This window comes from Lemur catta, chromosome X (assembly GCF_020740605.2).
Source record: "Lemur catta isolate mLemCat1 chromosome X, mLemCat1.pri, whole genome shotgun sequence".
Classification (NCBI taxonomy): domain Eukaryota; kingdom Metazoa; phylum Chordata; class Mammalia; order Primates; family Lemuridae; genus Lemur; species Lemur catta.
This window is the reverse complement of record NC_059155.1, coordinates 69,698,422-69,725,549: the sequence shown is the minus strand read 5'-3', so window position 1 is coordinate 69,725,549 and position 27,128 is coordinate 69,698,422. Positions and strand designations below refer to the sequence as shown.

The window sequence follows — 27,128 nt, the reverse complement described above, 5'->3', positions numbered from 1 at the left end:
TTTTAACGTGTTTTTTTTTTTTGACATAAAAAGAATTCTCATATCCTGTTCTCTATATTGGAACCTAATCATTCTAATGTCCTTCAGCTCTGACAAAATTCCAACATACATACATTCAGGTTACTTTAAAAAAAAAAATATGGGTAAAATAAATAAATAAATAACCTTTCCTCTACAAAATAAGTTCTGAATTCTCCACCCTGAAGTCCATGAAGCCCAATCCTACCTGGGTGTCCTTAGCTAGAATCCACAGGCTCTATAAATGGGAATGAGCAAGCAATATCATTATTTTCACTGCCAGGAACTGAAAGTTAGTATTTGCTTCCATTATGAATGTGGGTATATTATTAATAACACACGACACTGTGACCACTGTGATATCCCAAAAGACTGTGTATGCTCACTGCTACTTTGACATCCCGACAGTTCAGAACCTCTTAACCAGATCTAGCTATTTAGTACACAACAAAGAAGCACATATATTAGCACAGCATATTTTAAATAAATCTTGATAATGACTTTAATACGACTGGTTTCCTTTTAAGCTTATTTATCTCATGGTATGACTTAAATATATTATTTTTAGAAAAGGTGTCTATTTTCCACCAAATTGGCAGGGGGATCTGTCACACACACACTCAGACATTCTTGCATGGTTAAGAAGCCTTGGCTAATATCTGATCTGTTGACACCACCCACATTTCTAACTATGGTGACCTAGGGGATAGAGCAAAGGTTATATAGGGTGGCTTTCCGCTGGTGGATAAGGAGGGTGTGGCCGGAGGAATGAAAAGCCACCTACTCAGCTACCTCATGAAAGGTTCATCTGGCTGTCTTTCTCCTCCCTTGGAAGACTTGCCCTTAGCCAGAGTACTTCATGAGGACAAATGGCACATACCTCCACCTGGAGGTCTTGCTTTGCTCTTGTGAAATCCTCCCATGTAAGAGACGTCTTCCTGGACATCTTTCCCCGGTGACCCTGGGTGGAACCTGAGACCACAGCTGTGCACACAACCAGAGACTCACAGCCACTCTGGGGCATCTCTCATCCAGGAAGTTAAACATCTATCTATGCCACTTGCTTAGAGTTAGGGGGACTGTCTCTGAGACCAGGGAACCCTCAACCTGCTGGCCTTGACATGGTCCTTCTCTGTCTGAACCAAAGCCCCTGACATTTGAAGCCCCAAACTTGAAGATAAAGGAAGGTAAAAGATTAACATGTTCCTCTAATCACAAATATACAAGAAACTATGGTGCATGTGAATTTTCATTTGAAATTCTTCAGATTAATGGAGGAGGGGGACTGGTCTGGAGCAGTGGAGTTTGATTGCTTTGCCACTGATGCTGCACACCCACAGGGAGCCCCTTCTTTAAAGCCCATGGAGAAGAATTCCAGGAAGGAACCAACCCGATGGAGGCATTGAAAACCCTCCTTCTTCTCCTTCTCGATCCTACCCATGCCCTGTGTCCCATGTCCAAGAGAAAACATGACAAAAGGCTCAATGTTATGTAACCTCCAGTGTATTTCACCACAAGTGGCGAAATCCTCCCTTCCCGAAACTCAGAGAACAAGACCATCATTTGTCTCTCTGCTGACTCGTAACCTGAACCATGGCCCTTTGAAATCTCAAACCACCCCATTGCTTTCCTTAAATACATGCGTGGGAAGGCTTCTTTCTCCCTGTCACCCCTTTCCGTACAGAGAAGAATATAAAAAGGGTGATCTTTTTTTTTTTTTTCACGACAGTAATCAGATGTCACAGATTTTCTGCAATTAACACTTTCCTTGGCTATTTTCAGACCTCCTATTAAGAGCTATTCTTTCTCTCTGGCCTATTCCTCTTAACCCAATTAAACCCAATTAAATCCTCTGCCAGGATTGTTCTATTTCCCCCATGCTTAATTATCCCTTAACAAGTCTGTGTTCCCGCATGTTCCTTTCAATCGGCCCACCCCAGACTGTGTAACTTAGAGGATGGGATGCACACATATACAAAATCTCGAGGTTAAATTATCATCTGGCAAATTCCCCCGAGTGGAAATCTACCAACAGGGCCATTGCCATCTCGAGATGAAGTTCTTACTGCAATTTCAAATATTGGAGCACCACAAAGCTCAATAAATCAAAAGGTTTTAAAACAAAAACAACCAAAAAAAAAAAAAACCACAACACAGAATAATTTCCCTCTATTCCGTATGACCTTTGAATTAATTAGGTCATTAGGAAAACATACTGAATTTGTGGAAGGCCAGTTACTAATTCTCAAATAACTGGTTTTAATACGTATTGGCACAGAATCTTCAAATCTATGCGTGTGTGTGTGTGTGTGTGTGTGTGTGAGAGAGAGAGAGATAGAGAGACAGAGAGAGAGAGAGACAGAGAGAGACAGAGAGAGAGAGAGACAGAGAGAGAGAGACAGAGGGAGAAGGTCCTTCTTTAAGCTTTTTACATACTAGATTAAAATGACTAGCCCTCTTCCAATGAGGCCATTTTGATATTTAATTTTATTTATGTCACAAATTAAGAGCTTTTAGAAAGGCACTAAAGAACATCAAAAATTCATTAGCTCTAAGACATTCTAAGCGAGTAAAGTTAGGAAGTCAAATCGCAAAAAAGCTACAGGAAAATAGGAAGGGGTGCTATGCAGACGTTGTCCTCCCTCTGATGTTCCCTTCTGGAGAGAATGGGCTGGTTTTCCAGATCTGAGGGACGGTCCCCTGGGGCCGGACAGAACACAAGCATCCCCAAGACAGAAGTGAGCACGTGAAGAAATTCCCCAGAAATCAGTAATTTGAGAATCAGACTCTAGGATGAGACCATGTCATACAGCCAGCTGTAAATAAACACCAGCATTGCATGGATTTGAGTTATCTTCTAGGATAAAAGGGACTCCTGCAAAGTAAATGCTTTTGTAAGGCACTGGCTTCTCACTTAACAACAGAGAGACCTACACCCCGGGAGACGGTGGCTGAACACCGGGTCTGATGTTCATCGGGCAGAAGGCACATGGAAGCAATGCCGAGTGTGCTACTGCAGAGGATGGAGAAAACATTCCCTTCGTAATCGCCAGTGCTTATTAGTATAAACTCAATCCTCTCCACTTTTGAAGCTTGGGAAAGGCCAGATTATAATGAAAGAAAATTTGGCTTCAGCACAAGCATCCTTGACCAGGGAACGAGTTTCTAGAGCTGGTAATTACGTCCCCGGCCCTGGAGTGAAAGGGCATTGCAGAATTAGACCAGCGGAATGCACGGCGCTCCTCCAAGAAGACACTTAGGACGGCTGCCTGGGAAATGCAAACTGAGAAAATTATATTTAATTCAACATCAGGGGCGATTACAGAAACAGGAGAAATTGGAACAATTAAACCGGAATGGCGCCATTGACCGTGCACAATGGGCTTCCCATAGGACAGACAAAGCACTCCACAAAGGAGAACATTCTGTGACTTAGGTCTAAAGCAAAAAAAGAAAAGGAGAACAACCAGAAAAAAAAAAAAAAATCCCAGAAAGCTTGAGAGAAGCATTAGGTCATTTTTAAGTGATGATTAAAGCCTTTCTATAAAGAACATATCAGATAAGAAAAAAAAGAAAGAAACTGAGTGACAGTTTGCACAATCTATATCATTATATTATTATTCAGATGTTTATTTATTACTGAAAGCACTGTATCTTGGTGAAGGGAACACTGCATGAGATATTAAAGTGAGAGTCTGAGCTACCTAGATCCTGGTTCCCAACTCTGCTGCATATTTGCAACTCGAGGAAGAATTGAAAAATCTCACTGCCCAGACTGCATCCTAGACCAAGCATGTCAGAATCTCTGGGGGAACACAGTACAGGCACTCATATTTACTAAATGCTGCAGGTGACACCAACGGGCAGATAAGTTTGAGAAATAATGTTCTCCATGAGAGTCTTCACATACACGTGGCATGTAATCTTGGCCTTCTTTTAGTTTTTTCTTTTAATTTAATTTAATTTTATTTTATTTTATTTTTATTTATTTATTTTTTTTTTTTTTGAGACAGAGTCTCACTCTGTTGTCCAGGCTAGAGTGAGTGCCGTGGCGTCAGCCTAGCTCACAGCAACCTCAAACTCCTGGGCTTAAGCGATCCTCCTGCCTCAGCCTCCCGAGTAGCTGGGACTACAGACATGCGCCACCATGCCCGGCTAATTTTTTGTATATATATTTTTAGTTGGCCAGATAATTTATTTCTATTTTTAGTAGAGACGGGGTCTCACTCTTGCTCAGGCTGGTCTCGAACTCCTGACCTCAAGCGATCCAACCGCCTCGGCCTCCCAGAGTGCTAGGATTACAGGCGTGAGCCACCGCGCCCGGCCTAGTTTTTTCTTTTAAAAAAAGTTTGTTTCAACAAAGAACACTTTGCCTGACGTTTTAAAAGCCCAACTACTTATTTGCGCAACACCAAACAGCAGATCCCTGACCAAGATGCAACTCAGGAAGCAGATGCTTTCAGATCTCTTAGCTTTCCCTCTCAAAATATGTTCTACTATACTTCTCAGTAATATTATATGCTTATTCCTGATATATTATTTTGAGATACTACCTATAAATTATCTATGGGTGACCACCACCCTATTTGCCTCTTCTGTCCCCCAAAATAGTTACTGTACTATTTTGGCTCTATAGTTATTCAGTGTTTTTATTGTAAGTGTGTTGTGAATGGTCACTTCTGAACAAAGCACTCTACTCCCATTAAAGCGCCTCTATTAAATAACCTTCTGTTTCATCCAGAGACAACAACAGCCTCTCATTTTCATGCTTTCTATGTATCCATCAATCCATTTTTCTAAATGTCCCAAGAGAACTAAAGCCTCTTTAGGTACTATTTCTGCACAGCCACGTGCCTCATTTCCTTCTCTTTTATTTATTTTCCCCCCTGGCCATCCCAGCCTGCCCCCAGCACTGAGCCGGGACCTGTTCTCTTCTGTTCAGGCCATTGTTGCTTGAATCCCGTTTCCATGTGTAATTTATCCTGCTGTTTGAAGGAACATGTAATCACACAGCTTTCTGAGAAAGGGTGCAACTAAGGAAAACCTTTTGAAATCTAACATGAGTGAAAATGTCTTGACTCTGCCTGAACACCAATAGTTTGGTCCAAGAGGGAATTCTACATAGTAAATTATTATTTCTTTCCTGGAATTATGAAAGTTTCTGTCTTTTAACCTTTGGAAAAGACAGGAAGTGTTCCATGGATTAGTCATAGGTTCTTCTTCTTTCTGCACCTCCTTCCTTTTCCCCTAAGCTCTTAGGCTCTTATCTGCTCTTCTGAAATCTCACAACAATGTGCTTTTGGATGAATTTCGTTTCATTTACTGAGGTGAACCCACTGTGCCTCACGAGCCTGGAAACTTAGATCCCTCAATACTGGGAACATTTTAAGAATTACTTATTAACATAAGTTGTTTCCGCTTCTTTGTATTTGATGTCATCCTTTCCTGGAAATACTATTTGGATGTCTGTTTGCTAAACTGAGTCACAATATTCTTTCCTTTCCTTTTTTTTTCTCTCTCTCTCATCCAGGTTTTATCGGTGGGAGAAATCTTCATAGTTATTTTCCAATCCTATTTGTAAAATTTGGGTATTATGGTACATTTTTATAGAATTCTCATCTTTTTTTTTTTTTCTTTTTGTGAGACAGAGTCTCATTCTGTCACCTGTGCTAGAGTGCTGTGGCTTCATCACAGCTCACTGCAACCTCAAACTCCTGGGCTCAAGCGATCCTCCTGCTTCAGCCTCCTGAGTAGCTGGGACCACAGGCACGCACCACCACACCTGGCTAACCTTTTCTATTTATAACAGAGACGGGGTCTTGCTCTTGCTCAGGCTGGTCTCAAACTCCTGACCTCAAGCAATCATCCCACCGCCTCAGCCTCCCAGAGTGCTGGGATTACAGGCATGAGCCACTGCACGCAGCCTAGAATTCCCATCTTTTATTATGGGTCAACATTTTACCATACCTCCTACAAGTTAAAGATTACAGGGTATTTTTCCCCCATGTATTAATATTTTTACTTGGTGCTATATGTACTACCTTGAGGTAACTAATTTATTTCTAATTTTTAAAGGAGTTTCTTACTGGATGTTTCTCTAGAATATCTAAGATATAATAAGACTGTCTTTTCTGTTTTAAGAATAATATGTGTAGGTCTGCAGGAGTTCTTCCTTAACAGGTGAACATTTGGTACAGTAAACAAGAAGTTTATTTGAATGGCCTTCAAATGTCATTTATGAAATTCTTTTTTCTGCCAGTTCAGTTTACTGAGAAAAGGATCCTCTGAGAGGTGATGTACTTGTAGAATACCATACACTATATTCAAAATTGCAGATATTCTCATGCCCTTAGCCTTTTATACCAATATATCAGCAGTATATGGCAATTTGCATATCCTCAAATATGCAAACAAGAACTCAATGGTTTACCCCAAACAATAGTGTGGGGTTAACTTTCCAATTTTAGGATTAGATGTACAGAAAAGCAAATCCCATACATGTTCCCCAGAAGGGCAGCTTACGCAGAGAAAGCTTGCAAACATTTACATATACAAATAACAGAGGAGATGACAGGAAAGCAGATATAATTTTACCACCAATTATATATTACATTTGTCTAAGTTTTCAAAGATGTTCTACACACATTACCTTGTTTAAAGGGAGACTAGACCTTTGCTACTCAGGCGTGAGTGTTCCATGAATATTGACTCAATTCTAAGTTTATGTTGCCCCCCACGCCATCCTTACACAAGCACTGATGCCGGCTAGCTGGTCTGCAGAGAAGTGGGCTTTTCCGGGTACCTCCTCCCCATTTTCTTGCTATTCTAAAAATAGATCTGATGAATCCCTCTGGCAAACTCATTGCCAATGTCTTTGGAAGGACCGTTTTGCTAAGTGCAATCTCATCCCCAACGCACACATCTGTTTTAGAATTCAAGAAGGGTGGGGCAAGATGGCTGACTAGAGACATTGATTGGTTGCCAGATGGTCTCAGAAAGAAGGAAAAGTTTTAGATGAAAAAAGTAAAAAAAAACAACTCAGGTGTAATTCTGAGGGATAAGTGCCAGAACCTCCCGGAGATTCTACAGGAAGAAGTTGTGGAGCAGAACAAGAAGGAGCAAGATATCAGCAGAGATCAACCCATAAGAAACATGGAGTCCCGTGGAAAGGGTAGGTGGGGGTTTGTTTCTCCTTTCCTCACACCTCTGGCAGTCAGCAGGCCTCTGAGTTGCTGGAGAGCTTCTCTTCCCTCATGAGCTGAAAAGCTTCTGCTGCCAGTGAACTGGGAGCTTCTTAAAAACAAAGCACCAGGCTGCCAGCCCCTTCGGAGTCGTTCCCCATCACCACAGACCGGAGCCCAGCCGATGGGCGCCATGCTGCTTCTCCACCCACTGTTGCCTTTGTCCTCCCTAGGGAGCTTCAACCCCTCAGCTTTCATGTCATTGGTCCTCACACAAACATTTCCCAAGTCCTGCCCAGTCTGCAGTGTTTTAGAATTCAAGAAAAGTCGGTTCTTTCCTTTTACAGGATGTGATAAATATCAAAGTATTTGTGTCCCCTAGAAATCAGCATTATTTTGGAGGCAATAAGTACATGCCAACAGGTTTCCAAGTTGAATACATGATTTTCTCAATTACTGCATAATGCCATTCCATGTGAGATATACCACAGTTCCCATTTTACAAAGAAGAAAATAGATCCCTCTGAAAAGACTTGTCCAAGGGATCAGAGTATATTCAAACCACAAAAATATGTATATTCAAACCACAAAAATATACATATTTATATTTATGCTTATACATATATACAGATGCTCCTCTACCTATGAGGAGGTCACATCTGATAAACTCATGGTAAGTTGAAAATGCCCTAAGACAAAGACGCACGTACTACACCTAACCTATCGAACATCATAGCTTAGCCCAGCCTACTTTAAATGTGCTCAGAACACTTACATTAGCCTACAGCTGGGCAAACTCATCTAACACAAAGCCTATTTTACAATACAGTGTTGCATATCTCCTGTAATTTATTGAATACTGTACTGAAAGTAAAAAGCAGATTGGTTGTATGGGTACTTGAAGTATGGTTTCTACTGACTGTGCATAGCTCTCACACCATCGTAAAGTTGAAAAATCATCAGTTGAACCATCATTGAGTTGGAGACTGTGTGTATGTGTAGATATATATACATTTTTTCTACCCTAAAGCCTGTGCTCTTAACCACCACGATATAAAGTCTCCTACCAATGTTACGGTACTCTACATAGTGGAGCCAAAACAACAAAACGATAAAACCCCTCAGTGTTAATTGAGCTTTAAATTTCTTGTGCCGCTTAGCACCATTTTAAGTTAAAGGATATTTGGCAGCATTAATAAAAAAGAGATTGCTGACTTTACCTCTATCCCTTTGTAATTTGAGTTCTTAAAATACATCAGCAATACAGAATAGTTTTTGTTTTTTAAAGTCACAGTCTTCAAGACAAAAAAAAATATGACTGAGATTGTTCCCATTGGCTTTGGAAATACTATTGACAAGTTTATGTAATCAATAAACTCATTTATGAAGCCCGATGAGATAAAGTGTTTGCAGCACTAGCGCTGTTGGACAACTTCCTGATGAATCCTGACCAACCCATTACTTGCACATCTTGAGTTTGGATCATCATCCAAAGTCTCGTTCTTATGACAACTCCCATAAAATTTCAATGTCACAAAGAGAAAAAAAGAACATCCTGCAAATTCAGATTTTGAGGAAGCTGGAGTTTACTTTTTCCACAAAACTCTGACTCCAAAATTGATCAGACCAGTTTAATGTTTTGGTATAATATTGTTTCGGCATCTGTATTATTAGTTTTGGTCTATTTCTCCCCCCTCCCCCCCACCGCCGATTTCCTACTCATTGCCTGTGTCTGCTCCTTCATATTGAAGGCAACTAGGTACCTACTGATTTTGGATTCACAAGGATCTAAGGTGAAGATCTTCCCCACCCTGGCCCAGCCCCACATCCCACCACACCATGTGCCTGCTGGCTTCACTGCAAAAGCTCCACATCGTAACTGGCTCTGCCACTTAGCAGCCCGACAACCCTGAGTAAGTTGTTTAACTGTCACTGTTCAGTTTTCTCAGCTGTAAAATGAAGATAACAAAGGTGCGATAGGCAAAGATGCCCACATGTTGACACCCAGCACTTGTGAATATCTGACCTTACATGGAAAAGGGGGAGGAAGGTGGCAGACTGAATGAAGTTTGCGAATCAGGAAACCCTGAGATATGAAAGAGGGAGACAGAAATGAGAGAAGCAGACAGATGAAGCCTGAAAAAGACTCAACCTACAGGCATTGAAGATGGAGGAAGAGCCATGAGCCAACGAGAGCAGGCAGCCTCCACAAGCTATAAAAGAAAAAGCAGCACATCATCTCCTAGAGCTTCCAGAAGGAATGGAGCCCTGTGTGCACACTAGCTTTAGCCTCCTAAGACTCACTTTGGACTTCTGAGCTCTAGAACCGTAAGGTAATAAATTTGTGTTGCTTCCAGCCACTAAGTTCATAGTAACGTGTTACAGCAACAGCAATAGTAAACTTATGCTAATGGTAACTGCTAAATAGAGTGGTTGAGCCGAACCAGTTAATATATAAAAAGTACTTGGAACAGAAGAAAAGTTACATAATGGGCATCCTGTATTATTATGACTGATAAACCAAAGAGGTAATTCTGAATTCGGGAAGCAAACTGGTAGGGTTGCAAAGTGAGAGGTGAAATATTAGGCTGTGCACAGTGATATTTGGAGGAATACAACTCTCCTTATAGTATGTGTTTAAATAATATCCTATTCTGTCTACCACTGTTAATTACACAAGCATGATGGTGTGTCTTGATAAGTGTATTTATTTCCTACATAAGATGGTCAAGATGTATTTATCATTCTAGTCAATTGCCAAATCACAGCATACCACACACACAGAATCATGTCCTTTGAACATGAAAGATTTAATATTGATAGAGTTCTAGAACATTTTGGAAACTAGCAGGAGGCTTCAATAAAGTTCATAACCCAGCACTAAAAGATGGGAATATAATTGGCACTGACTGAATTCAGATGGCTTTGTGGAGTTGGGCAGGTCTCACCTCTCTCTGTGCTATGGTCTGAAGTGTGTGCCCCACCCAAATTGATACCTTGAAATCCTAACCCCTAATGTAATGGTGTTAGGAGATGAGGTTTTTTTGGGGGGTGGGTAGGTAATGAGATCCTGAGGGTACAGCCTCATGGATGGGGTTAGTGTCCTTATAAAGGGACCCCAGAGAGCTCCCTCGCCCCTCCCACCATGAGAGGACACAGCGAGAAGGTGCCATCTATGAACCAGGAAGTGAGTCCCCACCAGACATAGCCTCTGCCATGCCGGGATCTTGGACTTCCAGCCTCCAGAGCTGTGAGCAATAAATGTCTGTTGTTTATAAGCCACTCAGTCTAAGATATTTTGTTATAGCAGCTCAAATGGATTAAAATACTCCCTGGGTGTTCTCTAATATTACTATGCCTTCCATGACCATCTGAGATTAAATGCAGATATCCATCTTTTGGTGAGACAGACGATGAAAACTTGCAACTCCAAAAAGTATGGATAGCATACAGTTGACCATACACCATAACACAGGTAGTCAGCACATGCTGATTATATAAGATAGTTTAGCGCAATGACATACAACCATCTCCACCCACTGACTTCAGATACTTCACTACACGAGTTTTGCTGTGAGTTGAAGCGGATACCCTGCCTACATTCCTGCATTCATTTTGTCACTCTAAACTCCTTGTGGGAAGATGCCATGGGGACACTTTTGTACTCAGTGGTCAAGACAATTCCTGGAAAGCAGCCCATAGCGATTTTCCAGGAACCACTTCACTTCCTCCCACTTCAGTTTTGAACCCTGGAATGTGGGACAGCCCATCTCTGCCTAACTTGTTCTCAGAATAAAATGTAACCATGAATGTGAAAAGAAGTTTGAAAACTGCAAAGCCACAATTCATGTATGATTATTCTAGTGGGCCCTGAATACTTCATGTATTTTCAAAACAACATATTGCAGTGGGGTGCCAGCCACCACCGTAACCACTGTGCAAATCTTGCAACATCATGATGTGCACAGTTCAAAACAGTGTGGGAAAAATACATCCTTCATGGGCTCATTCTAAAAGCAAAATATAGAAATGCTAAGCACATATTAATCTTTTTAGGTAGCGGTACATGCATGTGGATGCACACACACTGCAATAGTTTACAAAACTATAACATCAACACAAGCTTTTAAAGGACTCAGCCAAAACATCTCCTATCCACTAAATAACCAAAAAACCCAATCTGCTGATTTTGAAATGCCATGAGGAAAATAAAGTATGTTTTGTTCACAAAAGTTAGAAAACATAGATATATTTGGGGGAAAGAATAAGGCTTTAGGTCATGATATATGAGCATCAAGATCAGTCCAGACACACAGGGTTGGAGGTTTTTTTGCCATGTCAACCAGCTCTGGTGAGTATCGGGGGCTTTGAGTTAAGTCATTTTTCAAAATGATAGTAGGTTAAAATTTAGCACAGTGGTAATTTTTAGGATATTCCTAAGAGGAGGGAAACCTAAATGTCAGAATTTCATGATGTGCTGTGGGTATCTTGGTCTGGGAATTGGATGAGCGTGTGCTGGCTTTGACACCCTGGTTTGATCAGTGTGGGGATCACACCGTCTTAGGCAGCTGGTGCTGATTTTGGTTTTCTCAGTAGTGACCAAGTTGCCACCTACAGACCAATCTCTCATGCCCAGCAGTTAAAGGGAGCAAGTGGTCTTCTCTCGAGACCAGAAGGCAATTCCAAAGTTACGTGGACACCACTAAGGAGAGGCTGCAAGTCACCTAAAAAAGAAGATGGAGAAGCAGGTGGCTTATTCTTAGCCTGCACGGCTGTGATGTGGGATTTCTTCCCCTTTGTTCCTTCCTTCATCATTTCCTGTCCTCTAGTGATCATGATGCTGAAGACAAGGCTGCGGAGGGAGGGGCCTCCTTTCCCGAGCACCTCGTCAACAACTGAGAAATTAACGTAGTGTCACTAAAATGTCTTCAAGTGTTTAGGAAATTCAGTTCGCTTAGCCTTAGAAAGGGAAATGTGTGATGTTAGTAAATCTGCTCGATTTGTAAAGGCTTGAGAACAAGAAAAATAACAGAGAACAAAAGCTCTAAGTGAGTTTTCACACGCAAGAATGCCAACCTAAATCTTTCTTAAGAAGCTACGATAAAATACAAACTAAGATTGAAATGTGCAAGTGTCACGTCGGCTAGGAGGGTTTATGGTAGGTGACCCGCACTGGATGCATGTGTTTACTGCTTAGGAACATAGAAAGGAGCAGCAGAGCTGTGCTAAGAAAAAATGTCTGGCTATGCTTTTTCTTAAAATATGTATATTTTATTTATATATGTGAAATCAGAGTTGCTATAAACTCCAGTTAGGCCATTCCCCACATGACTTTCAGAAGGTCTAAACTGCTGACAGCTCTTTTTTTAAAATGTTAACTTTTATTTCTTGATGTTAGTTTCAAAGCGTTACCCTTTAGTGTCTTCCCCGGAGCAGAGCCATGTCTCCCAGCACAAGTTATCAGTCCATTTCCACCGCCCCGCCCTACGGTTTTCGTTAAGTAAAGCAAAGGGAAAGCATTCTTCAAGGGAAAACAATATTGCATTAGGAGGCACCAATATTTTGCTTCTCTCCCTCTAAGCGACAGCAGCTATAACTCTCCGTGCCGGGGATGGTACTTAATTTTCACTTTCCCCTGGTGCATGCACTGGTATCAGGAATATTAGGATGGGCCTGTGCAGAATGAGGCCACTTCAGGTCACTGGCAACACTAGACCTGTTTTGATGGCTGTGTAAGGATTTAAATACATTTTAGAGGATGGTAGAATGAACCCTCAAGCATTTAAGGGCTTCTTTGGTAATCTATTATACTGTAACTATTAATATAACCTATTACACTCAACTGTTATCCTTTAACACATTAATCGTACACACACAGATACACAGACTACGGCGCTATGGTGAATACATAGATTTATAAGAGACACACTACAAAGGAGTGAGACTACATCTAAACCCAGTCTTAATCATTACAATTTCATTACAAAATCAACCAAACACATAATTTTTGACTACGTGAGTGTTTTAGTCCTGTTTTCTGATGCTTATATGAGAATACCTGAAACTGGGTAATTTATAAAGAAAAGGAACTTCTTTCTTACAGTTATGGAGGCCAAGGTCAGGGGGCTGCATGTGGCGAGGGCCTTCCTGCCGGTGGGGACTCTACAGAGTCCTGAGGTGGTGCCCGGCATCACATGGTGATTGACAGGGCAGAGAGTGCTAAAGTGCTAGCTCAGGTCTCTCTTCCTCTTCTTATAGGGCCACCAGTTCCCCTCCCATGATAATGCCTTAATCAATGAACCCATGAACCCCTTCATCCTTTAGCACATTAATCCATTATCACTGAATCAATTAATCCATTCACGAGGGCAGAGCTCTCACGACCCACCACCTCTTAGAGGCCCCACCTCTCAATCCTGCCACACAGGGAATTGACTTTCAACATAAATTTTTAAGGGGAACTTCAAGCTACAGCAATGGGACATTGTGTTCAATGGAGTGGTGCTTACAGTAATATAAGACATTTCCTATACTCACGAGGCTCTTTCGCCTAGAAGAGAAGTAAGAAGTAAGGCATTTAAGTTCATGGCAGAGGAGAGAATGGTCATGATGGGGCGTCCTCATGTATATGTGGTTACACAGGAGGAGCAGGCCATAGAAGACTTCCTTGAGAACTTTCAGGTAAATGTAGAGAAACTCAGCCCCAGGAAGGAGGAAAGGTCAGCTTAAGGGAGAAAGGCACTAATGACAGAGACAAGGAGGTCTAAGACTGAATGCTGCTGGTTCTGGAAGGTTCTGTGGGGTTCCACATGCCTGGAACAGAGGGTATGTAGAAGGACATCACGAATGGGGTAGAAAAGGGAACTCAGGGGCAAATCTCCAAAGGCCATTCCAGGGGCCACCAGTCTTTGTTCACACAGGTGACACTCTTCCAGACATGCCCTCCATCAAATACAGAGGGCGGGACAGGATTCCCAAGGGAGACGGGACAAAGAAGGAAGAGGAGGACGAAGGTTGGGAGTTGACAAGAACACTGGGAAGGAAGCAGAGAAGCAGCACCAGGGAGATCAGATGAGAAACAAGGGTGGTGTCAAAGACATTAAGAAAAACATCCCAAGAAAAGTGTCAGGCGTGGCAGAGGTCACCTAAGAGGACACCTGAGATGCAGCCGCTGAGACTCAAAATCACAAGGTCACAGCACGCTAAGGCTGACGGAAGCACTGTCCCCAGAGCTCTCCACATCTTAATCCCAGGGCCTGAGAACGTGTGACCTTCCACGGCCACGGCACTTTGCAGACGTGATTAAGTTAAGGATCTTGAGATGAGGAGATGATCCCGGATTATCTGGGGAGCCCAGAGGAATTACAAGGGTTGTTGTAAGAGGGAGGCAGGAGGGTGAGAGTCAGAGAATGAGCTGTGCCTTGCGGCTAAGCTAAGGAAGACAGCAGTCTCTAGGGTTGAAAGAGGCGAGGAAAAGAACTCTCTTCTAGAGCTTCCAGAAGGAAGCAGTCCTGCCAACACTTTGGTTTTAGCCCCATGGGGTTCATTTCAGAAGTGTGACCTCCAGAGCCGTGTTAATTAATACATGTTGTTCACACCATTCAGTCTGAGGTCTTGTGTTACAGCTGAGGAAATTAACACACCCAGGAATGAGCAGGAAATAAGGAAAACCGGCTGTGACCACTCCTTCAGGAAGGCTAGCTGAGAAGTATACAGAAGGAATGGGACAGAGCTGCTGGAGAGACTTCCAGAGGTGGCAGAGGGACATTGCCTTAGCAAATACAGAGGCCACCTGAAAGAAATCAGTTGGAAAGGGTCTCCATAAGCCCCCAGTGGAAACAGCACATACTCTTAGAGCTGCAGTTGGCTGTCTAAGCCCTGAAAACCCAAATCATTTTGAAATTTCTTTCCAAAGTAGTTTACCCATTTAAATACCAAAAAAGCGCAGTACTTCAATTTTTTTTCTGAGACAGAAGAGCAAAGACCTGATGCTCAACCCACACAAACACAAAATGGCACCGCTGTTGACAATGACCTCTAATGTTGTCTGCTCACAACGAAAGGAAATGCGATTAAATCAAATGTTGCCTTACTTCAGTCAGATTCTGGCTGAATATTCCAGGAATCCCAACTGGTTCAGTACTATTTTGCCCTTTTAATTTTTATTTTTAATAGTTGATGCCATATCATTTCACAGATCTCTTCTAAGACTTTACCACAGAAATGGTAATGATTTTAAAACACCCCCAAAAATTGAGTGCTAGCAAAATACGTTCAGTACTGTGGTTGAGTACACTTTAAATAAAATGTTTAAACTATAACCTGATGTTTCCAAGTATAAAACAGGAAGTAACACTTATTCCCTTTCAGCTCATTAACTGATTTTTAAACAAGTATTTGGTTCAAACATTGAAAAACACAACCTAGGATAGCTTATCCAAAAAATTGAGGTTTTTTTAAATTAACTAAAATGATTATAAAAGGCTAAATGTCAATACTAGCAGTAAAAGTGATCAAAAGAACACCTTTTATGAAATTTAAAATCTGCAGCTGACAAATTTTCCATTTTAAAGTTTACCTTGATCATGAATCTTCGACTTTTGAAAGGTAAGAAATTAATGAAGACACATACCCCTGGACATGGTGTGCTCTTCTCTTCATGCACCTGACTCCATTTGCTTATCATCTTGCCAGATTTTATTTGTTAACCTTCTTCCCAGAACAGCCTAATTTGAACAAGCCAATCAATTACCATTAAAAGGACAAGCGAAAGACTAAGCATTCCCCAAGGAAGCTTTAAATTTTCTAAGTAATTGCGAAGAAAATATAGCAGCTAAAATAGTAGTCCATTTATAAGACTTAATTACAGATAAGTCAGTGCTAAATAATTTATATTCTTCTGTGCATATCAATGAGAGCAGAACAAATGCTGGGGGCGGGGGATCTCTTAAAGTCAACACTCAATTGCTTTCAAGTTGCTATTACCTATACTTAAAAAAATTCCATAAGACACTACCTTGATCTCTCATCTCCACCCACATTCATAAAATTCAAGAAAGAAAATAATACCTATTTATCCCCTTGTGGAAATAAAACGCTCGGTTTGTTCAAACAGGACTAATCTGGCCCCAAATAACTTAATCTTCCCATCCAGTGTTAAAGAAACACAGAAGGCTTTCCTGGAGAACAGGAAAGAACTCCACTTATGAGGTTGGTTAGCTCTGGACCAACGTGCAGGGGAGCTCAGGCAAAGAATGGTGCCTTCCAAGAACTGGACAAAGCCAACATTACCCAGGCCCATTGCCTTCCCTTCTCTAGGGGGGATGAACAGGAGGTTAAAGAACTATTAATAGTCCAAGGTTACTAACCCACTTGGGCTGCTCAGCCACGACTTAGGTCTTATGGGTCCTGGTTTGCAGGGAGAGCTTGTTTCACTTCTTAAACTGCTGAGTTGAGCACATTGCCCTGCATCTAACACGTATAAAGCATCTTCTCAGTGGCCTGTGCTGTGATACTACTGGACAGCATGAAATGTTTCTATTTAAACTTCCAACTGCATACAAAGAGGGACGCTGCAAAAGATCATGGCGGCGGGGAAAGAGGGCTGCTGTTCTTGGCTGTTGCACTAACAACGTTCACTCTGCCTCACTTAATCCTAACTGCTGCAGTGCCCGTTACCCCAAGTACTTAAACAACAAGCAGTTTGGAACACCATGGAAAATCATGTTTTCTCAGCTGTCACTGTGGAAAAGGAAGTCAGAAGGATATATTAAGGGGACATTTTTAAGCAAAAAATCCTTAATCATCAGCATCTAAAATACATTGAGTGAATAGTCTCTGCAGGTGCACAACGCGCCAGGTGTGACAGAGAAAGACAAAACAACTCCATTCCCTATGGACATTAACTATCCACATCGAGGAATCTGCTGAGGCAGAGTTACGGCTCTCTCAGATTCCCACGAGAAATGGAATCGAGGCGCCCCCCTGATTTTAACTGTACCGAACGCACTTCATTAAAAAGTTTAGCGAGGCGGAATAAAAATTGGGATAATTGCTTGCACTTAATCCAATGTTCCTTTCTTCTAAATCATGAAACAATGGACTGGGATGTGGAAAAACCAGTCCAGATGTTTTTTTCAAGATCAATCTGCATAATAATGGACCACCCTAGCCCTAAGAGAGACCAACCAGCCACCAGAATCCATCACTTGAATAGCTGCACGCAAACTGGTGGGTGTCAGCTGCAGTTGTTTGTTTTGTTGCTGATGGCCACCCTATCTCTCCCTGCTGCATATAAATTTTACATGTAAAATTCAAGGGTTTTCTCAGAACCCATTCATCCATGCACCTCAGATTCCAGGTATTAAACACCTGCTCTGTGTTCAACAGTTGCAGTGGATGCATTCATAGAATTCCTAATAGGAAACCATATACTTTAGTATTAATAATAATGTATTATATATTAATTTAATAACTTATCCATTGATACATTAATTTAAAGATCCAAGATGTTCACCATCACTTGCCCTCCCACCTCCTAAAGAATCATGCCACGCCTTAAAGTATGGATTGGAAAATTTTTTTTGTAAAGGATCAAATGACAAATATTTTGGGTGCTGTAGGCCATGCAGACTCTGGGGTAACCATTCCATGCTGCCTCTGTAGTATAAAAGAGCCACAGATGAAAATGTAAAGGAAAGATATGGCTGTGTTCTGAAAAAAACTTATTTACAAAACTCAGCTTCCCACCCACAGGCCATAGTTGACTCTCCCTGACGTAGACCATCTATGTGGCACTGTCATGCACTCAAAGTGGAGTTTATTTCTGTCTTTCAGAGAGCAGAAAAAAAAAAAAATAGGTTATGCATAAATAACTTATATATAGTATAAAATGATCCATTTAACTAGATATGCCTGCCCTTCTTTTTTTCCCATTCTGAAATTCATCTTCGTGGCAGAAAAGAAGCAGAAACTTGGGGGCAAAATAGGCAATACAGTCTTGGTACAAAGGAAACATGAGTCTGAGAAAGAGATGAAAAGAAAAGGAAAAAGGAGGCCTACAGACAAATATACTCGTATGCACCAGAAACCACAATAGAGTGGAGAATCTTCCTTCAAAATCATTTTTAAAGTCTTGGATTTCACTTGTCACTTAAGCACTGCAAAAATACAAAGAAACAACACATAAACCGTACTCACCAATTTTTCTTTCGCGTGTTTAAAACTGATTGTTTTCAATAAAGGCAGTGAATATATTATTATTTGCTGTAAATGCACCACCTAGTTGAATGTAAAAAAAAATTCATGAGAATTAAACTAACTGTATATGGCCTTTGTCAGCATTTTGCCTCTTTGTAAAAAGGTGTGATGGTCTGTTTCCTCTAGAAATTGAAAGGGGCATATCAGATCTAATGCAGCCTCCTTTAGTCGGAAATACTTAAACATTTCCTTTCAAACTGTAAAGTATAGAAAAAAAAATTTACTATTCAAAGGTAATAATGAAAGACAGAAGAATGGGGAAAAAATGGCTTTCGGAGTCCTTTCAACGTTTGGCTACATTAAATACAGCGTATTCAAGCTCAAACTAACACAGTCTTTTATCCCGGCAAGAACTAAGCTATTCTGTGGTGCTTCAGCCTGGAAAGTTCGAAAATACCTGTCAACAATCAACAAGGAAACTCACGCATGCGCCGGCGCACGCACACACCTGGGTACACACAGGGTCTCTTCACCACCACTGGCCATACTGGCCGTGCACCGCCGGAAGTGACGTCACAGAGGAGCGCCTCAGGCAGGAAGTGACATCAGGAGTGGGCGGGGTTAACGTCACAGGAAGTCTCCACTGAAGGACCTTGTGTGAAATGCTGAGGCATCACGGTCCTCGCCAACCAGGTCTTTGTCTTCCTTCTTTTCTCTACTAAGCTTTAGTCTTTCTGAGACAAAGGCCAGTGTGCCAGTGCCCATGGGAATCCCATCACTCCACCCTCTCCCTCTTACGCCCTAGCAGAAGTCATGGAACCACCTTCTAGGATTTTGGGGGGAAGGGTCCCCCGTGAGCAAAGGGACCAGAGAATTGATTTTGCACAGGAGGGAACTCCAGATTTCTCTTTTGACAGAGCAAAAGGGCAAAGTCAGACTTGGCGGACAAGGCGGCTTCAGTCTCACTCTTGACCTCGGAACGAAATGCCAGTTGGCATAAAACCATCTTTGACTTGAAGCAAAACAACCCAAAAAACCCAACAGAGATAAGCTTTATTTTACTGAAATTTTAAAAAATGAAGTTGGAGGAAATTTTTGAATAATAAACATAATAATGTTTATTAATAATAATCATAATTATCTTTATTAATAATAGTCACAATGATATGTGTGTTAATAATCATCATAATTGTTTATTAATCATAATGATTGTTTATTCATGATAATAAATAATAAAATAAAATATTAAAAATTATTATAAAATTTATATCACATTATTAAATAGTAAATTATAAAATAATAATAAAAAGATGTTTACTTTCATTTGATCAATAATTTATACATTCTAAAATACCCTTCTCATTTCTTTATTCAGCTAGTATTTATGAGTTAACTACTATGGGACAGGCACTCGTGACTGACAGGGAAAGAGAAGTTAACAAGAACCAATCACCCATTTTCTAGTGTTTCCGTGTATCCACCACAGTTTACATAAAAAGATTAAGTCTTGAATTTTTATAATTTAACAATTCTTAACTTTCTCATCAAATACTAATCTTAAAAGATAAATTTCAAACCAAACTTTATTTTCCCCGTGTCTGCATAACTATGTTCATCCTGTCTTTTAACTTCTGAGCAATGAAATACTCTGATTAATTTCTACATACTCTAAAGCTAGATAAAGGAAAAAAATTTTTTAGCAATTACTCTTCGATTTTTGAGCTTTCATCCCTCTCTCAAAAGGAAAGGAGCAGATCATACTAATTGAGCATGTATTTCAATCACAATTTACCCCTTTGTGTTTGAAATGTCCTTCAAGATTCTTAGCTGTCATTGTGGTAACATTCAAATACTTTCAAATTTTACAGTTGCTGGATTCCCTGACATCTGAAGGTGATACTCCAGTTGCTGCATCACATTGATTTATGTATCTACTCTATGTCCCTCTAAATCACAAAAATGTCTGATAAAAGATTCATTTGGGTAATATGTGTTCAGAACTAAGCATTGTATGAACAAGCTCAATGTTCAAACTTACTGGCACTTAGGATCACTCTGAGCAGCCGAATATTCAACACAGTCACAAATTCGGTTCCATGTAACACTGACCTTCCTATTTCCTAGTTCAACCCTCTATCGTTCGACTTAGAAATAAAAATTATGGTTTCAGGAAGGCCGTGAAAGGAATTTTTCTCAATCAACAGCTGTGAACTGGACTAAGTCACCCTTGCAATACAATAAATCCTAACATAAGATCACTAAGACCACTTAGGCTACCATGAAAATCCATTGCAAAGAATTTCCCGTAATAGAGGTTACAAAACCTGAAAGCATTCAGCCAACTCCATATACAAAAATTGATTGAAATGGCATAAATTGAGATTTTCAAGTATTAAATAGGCTTCATGAATTATTGTACTTTGTAGCAGCTGCTGTTCTTAATTTACAATCACAGATTCTTCATAGGGAAAAGGAGTGAATGCATAATTCCCTAAGCTTTCTTTACGCATACCAGAAACATAGTAATGGAAAACAGCTAAACAGCACCAGACCTGGCTTACATACTTGGGTGCCCTCATTCCCAGGCCAGTGTATTTCTCCGATAGACCCTCTAAACCAGCACCTCTTCTCAAGGACAATGGCTCCTACTGAAGAATCGCAGTGCTTTCAATTCTTACTGAGGGCCTTCCGAATGCTGGCAAAGGAAATATCCTTTGTCATTAGCTTTTCATGCGGCCAATACAATATACAAATTTCCAACATAGGATCACCATTCATCAAAGGCCACCCCAAATTGCTGGCACAACCCACTCCAAAGCATCCCCCCTTAAGAGAAGATGCATTTACCAATTTAGTGAAACCAATAGTTGATTGTTTCAGGGACAAGCTGATAATGCCCAGTAGTTTGAAATGTAGATTGAACCTAAAGGCATATGGTAAAACAATTAAAAAAAAAAATCCTTCTAGAGTCAGAAGTTCTCACTTCCTTCCCCTGATTGTGCATTTTATATAATGTTCTCTTTGGGTTTCATAATGTGAGCTGTCATATTATGAGCTGTGACTTGTCTACTGCTCTAAGCCTGATGCCAGACCTATTACTACTGCTTCTCCTTGGAACTAGGACAGCCTGATTATATTAAACCGAATGTTCCTTGCACTGCAGCTACCGAAATGATTGCGAGCAAAGCTGCATCGGGTTGCTGTTCCAAAGGCTGGAGGTGTGAGACAGAAGAGGAATACTTCTGAGACTTCATGCCTTGGTTATTTATTAAGATTCCTCCAGGGTGAAAGAAGAAAAAGAATATGGAAAAAAAAAAGATCAAGTAATTCAGGAGACAAAAGGATTTACATAACGTGCTGTTATGGATTATTTAGCTGTGTATGCTGCTGCAAAACGCTATGTACCGAGAGCACCTTTGATAAAATAAATAAATCTATGTGAGATAAAAATAGCAAACACCTGATCAACCATTTTCTCAAGCATGATCCTCTTGCAAATTTGCAAGTTAGTGACAAAATAGGAGCCAGCATTACCCTTTCTTTATAAATTTCAAATTGTCTTTGCAAAAAAAAACTAAAAAACTAGTATTTGTTTATGGCAGGATATATGGAGAGAGGTTTTGAAATCAACTTTGTTGCAAACAAGATTCCAATAAAGGACATGACCTTGACAATCTTCTTGAATACAGGAAAACTACAAAAGTTTTGTGCTATAAGGAGAAAACCACAGATCTGAAAATTATCCGACAAACGTTAAAAGATAAGTCATTTATAATCTAAATTTTGAGAAATGTTTGGAAGATAATACATTCAGATGGATAAGAAACTTGGTCAGTATCCAACATGTAAGCATAAATACTGAACCATAAATACAGCCTAAGCAGGGCTTGAGTTCATGGCTGAGGCATGAAAAGACATAATCCTTTACTTGAAATGTAGTAAAACATCAGATGACCCTTTCTGAAATTGGAGTTTGTGGGGAAGGGTCAGATTTTGAATTGTGAAATATCTCCATTAACGTGTGCTCACAATTGTATATCATAAAAGTAATCTACCCATATTCCCTTCCTTGGGCTCCATTTTATTTCCAGTTTCCAGATAGAGAGAAGGATCTCATGGTCTGAGTGGGCCCTCAGCCTACACTACTAGTACACACCTGACATTTTGGATCCCACTCTGCAAGGACTTTTTGGGTCCTAGATCCTTGGACACACTTAGTGGTGAGCTGTGGATCCAAGTGATAATTTCTGAGAGGTTTATACAAGATGAGTCTGAGAGCAGGGCCCTCATTTGTACACTTCTACAGTATGAGATACACTTGGCATTGTGGCTATGTGGAGGAGAAAACAATTATTATGAAACTCTCAACTCCCAATGCATGTTATTATGGACATTCCAAATGAGCTGGAAATCACTGCTTTGTACTTTTCTTCATTTCAAATAGTTAAAAAATTAAAAAAAAAAAAAAGAATTACAGTGGCTCATGCCTGCAAACCCAGAACTTCAGGAGGCCAAGGTGGGAAACTGCTTCAGCCCAGGAGTTCGAGACTAGCATGGGCAACACAGTAAGACCCTGTCTCCACAAAATATTTTTTAAAAAATTAGCCAGGTGTGGTGGCAGCCCCTGTATTCACACCTACTCAGGAGGCTGAGGCATGAGGATTGCGTGAGCCTAGGAGTTTGAGACTGCAGTGAGCTTTGATGATGCCACTGCATTCCAGCCTGGGTGACAGAGCAAGACCCTGTCTCAAAAAAAAAAAAAGAAAGAAAGAAAGAAAAAAAAAAGAAGAGAAAAAAGAAAAGAGAAAAGAAAAGGAAAGAAAAGAAAAAGAAAAGGAGAAAACTATTTTCATCACCAACGTAATCTGAAAGCACTGCTAGATTTGTTTTCAGCACTGATGCTGAAAATGCATCAAAGAAATAATTAGCAAAGAAATAATTCAGCAGAGGTCAATGATTACCAATAATTACTTCTCTGTGAACTCTCCATCAGCCCTGCCAACACCAGATGGGCAGAACTCTAGTAAGTGGAGAAAGGCAACATTGCATACAGGTGGAGAGAATGTCGTAAATCAGAGACCGGAGCTACAAAGGTGTCGGACTTGGGTTTTCCAGGGCCCAGTGAGGACGTGGAAAAAAGCCCAGGCACTCTGAAGTGTCTGAGCCAGAGAAGAAATATCTGTATACTTCTGAAAAGCTGATGAACCTGTAAGACTGGCCGATACGGCGTGTTTCAGTATCTCAAAGTTTCCGCTGCGCTTTCTGTTGACATATTCTAGCCCTGGATGGGCACTCCGCGCAGTAGTGAATAGTTACCAGTCATGTTCCCATGATGGGACTCCTCATGCCCACTGGAGACCTCACCTGTCACCCGCAAAGCTTACCCCACCAGGTATCGCACTAAGCGCTTTACAGACATTGTTTTCAGTTAATTCTTATATAACACAACAGGTTAGGTATTTTATGACCCCCTTTGACAGCCAAGAAAGATGAAAACATTAAAAAGCAATGAATAAACCATCTATCTAAGGGCACACCCTGAGATGTGTGTTCCCATCCTCCAGCCTAAAGATCTTTCTTGGATACTTTCCCCTGCAGATACCCTGCAGGGTTACAAGGAGAGCGGGCACACAGGATGCAGGTCGGCACACGGGTTTTCTGGCAGTGTGGCTGATGATCTGGACCTCCCACACCCCCACTGGCCCCGTGGAACAGTTTCCCCCTTAGAAAAATGAGGCAGCAAGAGCAGATGCATAGCCCCCGCGCCCCCAGCCCTGTCTCACCTGGGCAGCCCTCCAGGCAAACTCCAAGCCCCCTACCTCGCTTGCCAATCTTGTATCTAAGCACAGATCCAATAGAACAACTATGGCCCAGGAGGCATTAGAGTTATAGGGTTACAATGTAACCTCACATGCAGTGCCCTGCCCTCAGCTCCCGGCTCAGAGCTCCGAACAGCCATGAAACCTACGGCCTGGCTGGACTCCACCTCTCCAGCCATTGCCACGTTGGACTCATCAATTATTCTCGGTACTTACCATTAGATCATCCTTCTGCGATGGTGCCTTTAAAAATGCCTCCATGGAAATCTACTTGACTTTTCTTTCCATCTCAGCACATCGTTGCCTATTAAAACAGAAACATAGTGCTCTCCATCAGTCAAAGAGATGATGCTACTGTTTCCAAACTGAGGTTGCATTCCTTAGAAGGGTAGTTACTAATACAAGAACTAGCTGGGCGTGGTGTAAGGTAATTCCTCACTCGTTCCCTGATTGAGCAAGCAACTCCTCAAGAGGAGACACCTGCACACGGGCACAGCTTCCTGTGGCATCTACAAGCAGCCACATTAGCACATGTGCAGTCTGCGAAGACCAGATCGAGGAAGACAGCTTCGCGTTTCCAGTGTGCAACTCACAGGCATGAATCTAAACAGCATTAAAGTTTTGTTGGTGATAATCAACATAGTGTATTTCCCTACTGGCTCGAGCTTGTTTAAATAAAGAATGAAACATCTGCAAAATGTGTGAACAGAAACCAATCAACATTTTAGACATCATTTATTTGCAAGAATTCATCTTCAACCTGCAGAGGTTTTTTTGTTTTTTTTTTCCCTGCAGCAGAGGGTCAGAACAACACTGCTCTTGGCTCCATCTACCGCCATGAAACTTGTCTCTGTTTGAGCGTAATCATCTCAGGACCACGTACGTGGTGGTTTTCTTGTCATCTCACGGTGGAATCGTCTCTTTGCAGGATGAGTCCCAGGGAACAGTGCTGCTTCTACTAGTCAGTGGCTACTAACACAGCCCGTGACTACCTGAGAGCTATTTAGCAGCTACCAACTTGCCTCCTACACTTAGCCATTTACATCTGTAGGAAAGACGGCAACCGAATAAGAAGGTGCATCATTTAATATCCTTCTTGGATTACTTCGATGCTTCAAGAATATCAGCACCAAGTCAATAATGCCTTTGGGTTTCATAGCTAATGAGCGAGCACATTATTAAGTCATAGGAAGGTAGGGTCATATTTTAATTATATTTTCGATTGATTACTCATAACCTCTAGCACATTTAGTTATTAATAGGCATTTGATAAATGTTGTTGATGAAAATGCACTTGTGAAAATGAATTTATATTTCACAACAATCGTAATCACACTCATCTTCGCTGACCCTTGCATAGTCACGCGGGGTGGTTATCCTTATGTCTGCTCTACGTTTAGAAAACTGGATATTCAGGTGTTAGTACACAGCTCACAGGCTCAGCAGCAGGATGCAAGAGCTAAGTCTATCTTGACTTCAAAGATCATGCATTTTTTAAGGTAACAAGCTACCTCCTGATCCAAACACATATAATAGTAAGAATAGTTACAATAGGTAACACGTACGTAGTAGGTCAACACTGAACATGCTGAGTGCTTTATATATATTAACTCTTCTAATCCTATCAAGAAACTTATAAGGTAGGTATGGACATTAACCCCGTTAGCTGAGACAACTAACCCAGGGAGATGCTAGCTAATTAGTCCTCTAGCACAGAGCCATTAAGGGTGGAGCCAATACTCAGATCAGGTTGATTGGCTTCCAGCCCCCATGGTACAGTGGCTCAGGTGGGGTAGAAAACGTCGTTTCACTCTCACATCCCTCCCTCTCCACACTGCAGGTGTCTACACCTGAAAAGGCTTTCATCAGAGACAAAAATTATCATGGAGAAAAAAGTAAAGTTATTTGACATCAATACCCAAGACAGTCTCATAATGCATGAGTAATGCATATAGTATATGCTCAATTAGTGCCAGTTATTGTAATTATATTATTAACATTATAGCCTTGAAACTGCCTAGATCTCCATTTTACTCGACAAACACCTCTGTTCACACCCACTGGCCAGTGTTAAATTCACAATTAACCGCGTTCATGATGAATGTGTGTTTCAAAAAAGTTGTACAAAAGTTAGTGTGCATTATATCAGACTGACCATATATTTTATCAAATACTTGTGATAAGGTAAAGGAAAACTTTATTCTTCTTCTTCTTTTAGGTTTCAGTTTTTGTTTTTTCTTGGCTTGCTTGCTTTTGTTGATAGGTTTGTTTAGATACACCAGTGAGATAGATGGTAATGCTAATCTTATTTTTGTGTGTTTCCCCTGCTTTCAAATCTGATATTGCTAAAATCTGGTAGAACCAAATACTCCTCCCATCATATAGTGTTTGGTTTGTAGCCATCTACCTAGGTAGACACCGTAGAAAAGAAGCCTCTCCATGCACACTAGTTCTCTCTGGGGGGGCTGTGTTCAAAGCTGTTGGAGTCCATGCTAAGAATGTTTCAACCCAAGTTTCCAGCTGTTATCACCATATCTAGTTCTCTCAGGGGACCCTACTCACTATCCTCCATGCGGATGGGACTCTCTTCCCAGCTACCCACAGCTAAATATGTTTGTTTCTTCTCCAAGGGAGGCGCTTCCTGGGTGTACTCACGACACAGCCATCCTCCCTCTGACTGCTTTTGGTGTTGGAAAGCCCCAACTATCAAGGAGTCAGAGAATCGCAGTGGATCCTTCTTATACCCCCAGGTTATGCTATTTTGGTGCAGGGGAGAATGCAGACCGTCCGCACTCCTGCGTTCAAATAATCACATCTCCGTTTTTCTCCCTTGTGCTCAGCTACCCTATTGATGGTGGGCCACAACGTGGTGAGCATTATTTCATGTATGGAGAGCTCAGTGATAAGACAC

The 27,128-nt window shown here is 41.1% G+C and overlaps 1 protein-coding gene across 1 annotated transcript in view; it reads right to left on the bottom strand.

Moving 5' to 3' along the window:
* The window catches only part of NLGN4X (neuroligin 4 X-linked), a 262,042-nt gene extending 237,544 nt beyond the window's left edge, over nucleotides 1–24,498 (bottom strand). Inside the window, exon 1 of the mRNA XM_045538117.1 lies at nucleotides 24,434–24,498. The gene's annotated coding sequence lies outside the window, so the exon portion shown is untranslated. The remainder of the gene's footprint in view (nucleotides 1–24,433) is intronic.
* Between the last annotated feature and the right edge of the window lie 2,630 nt (nucleotides 24,499–27,128).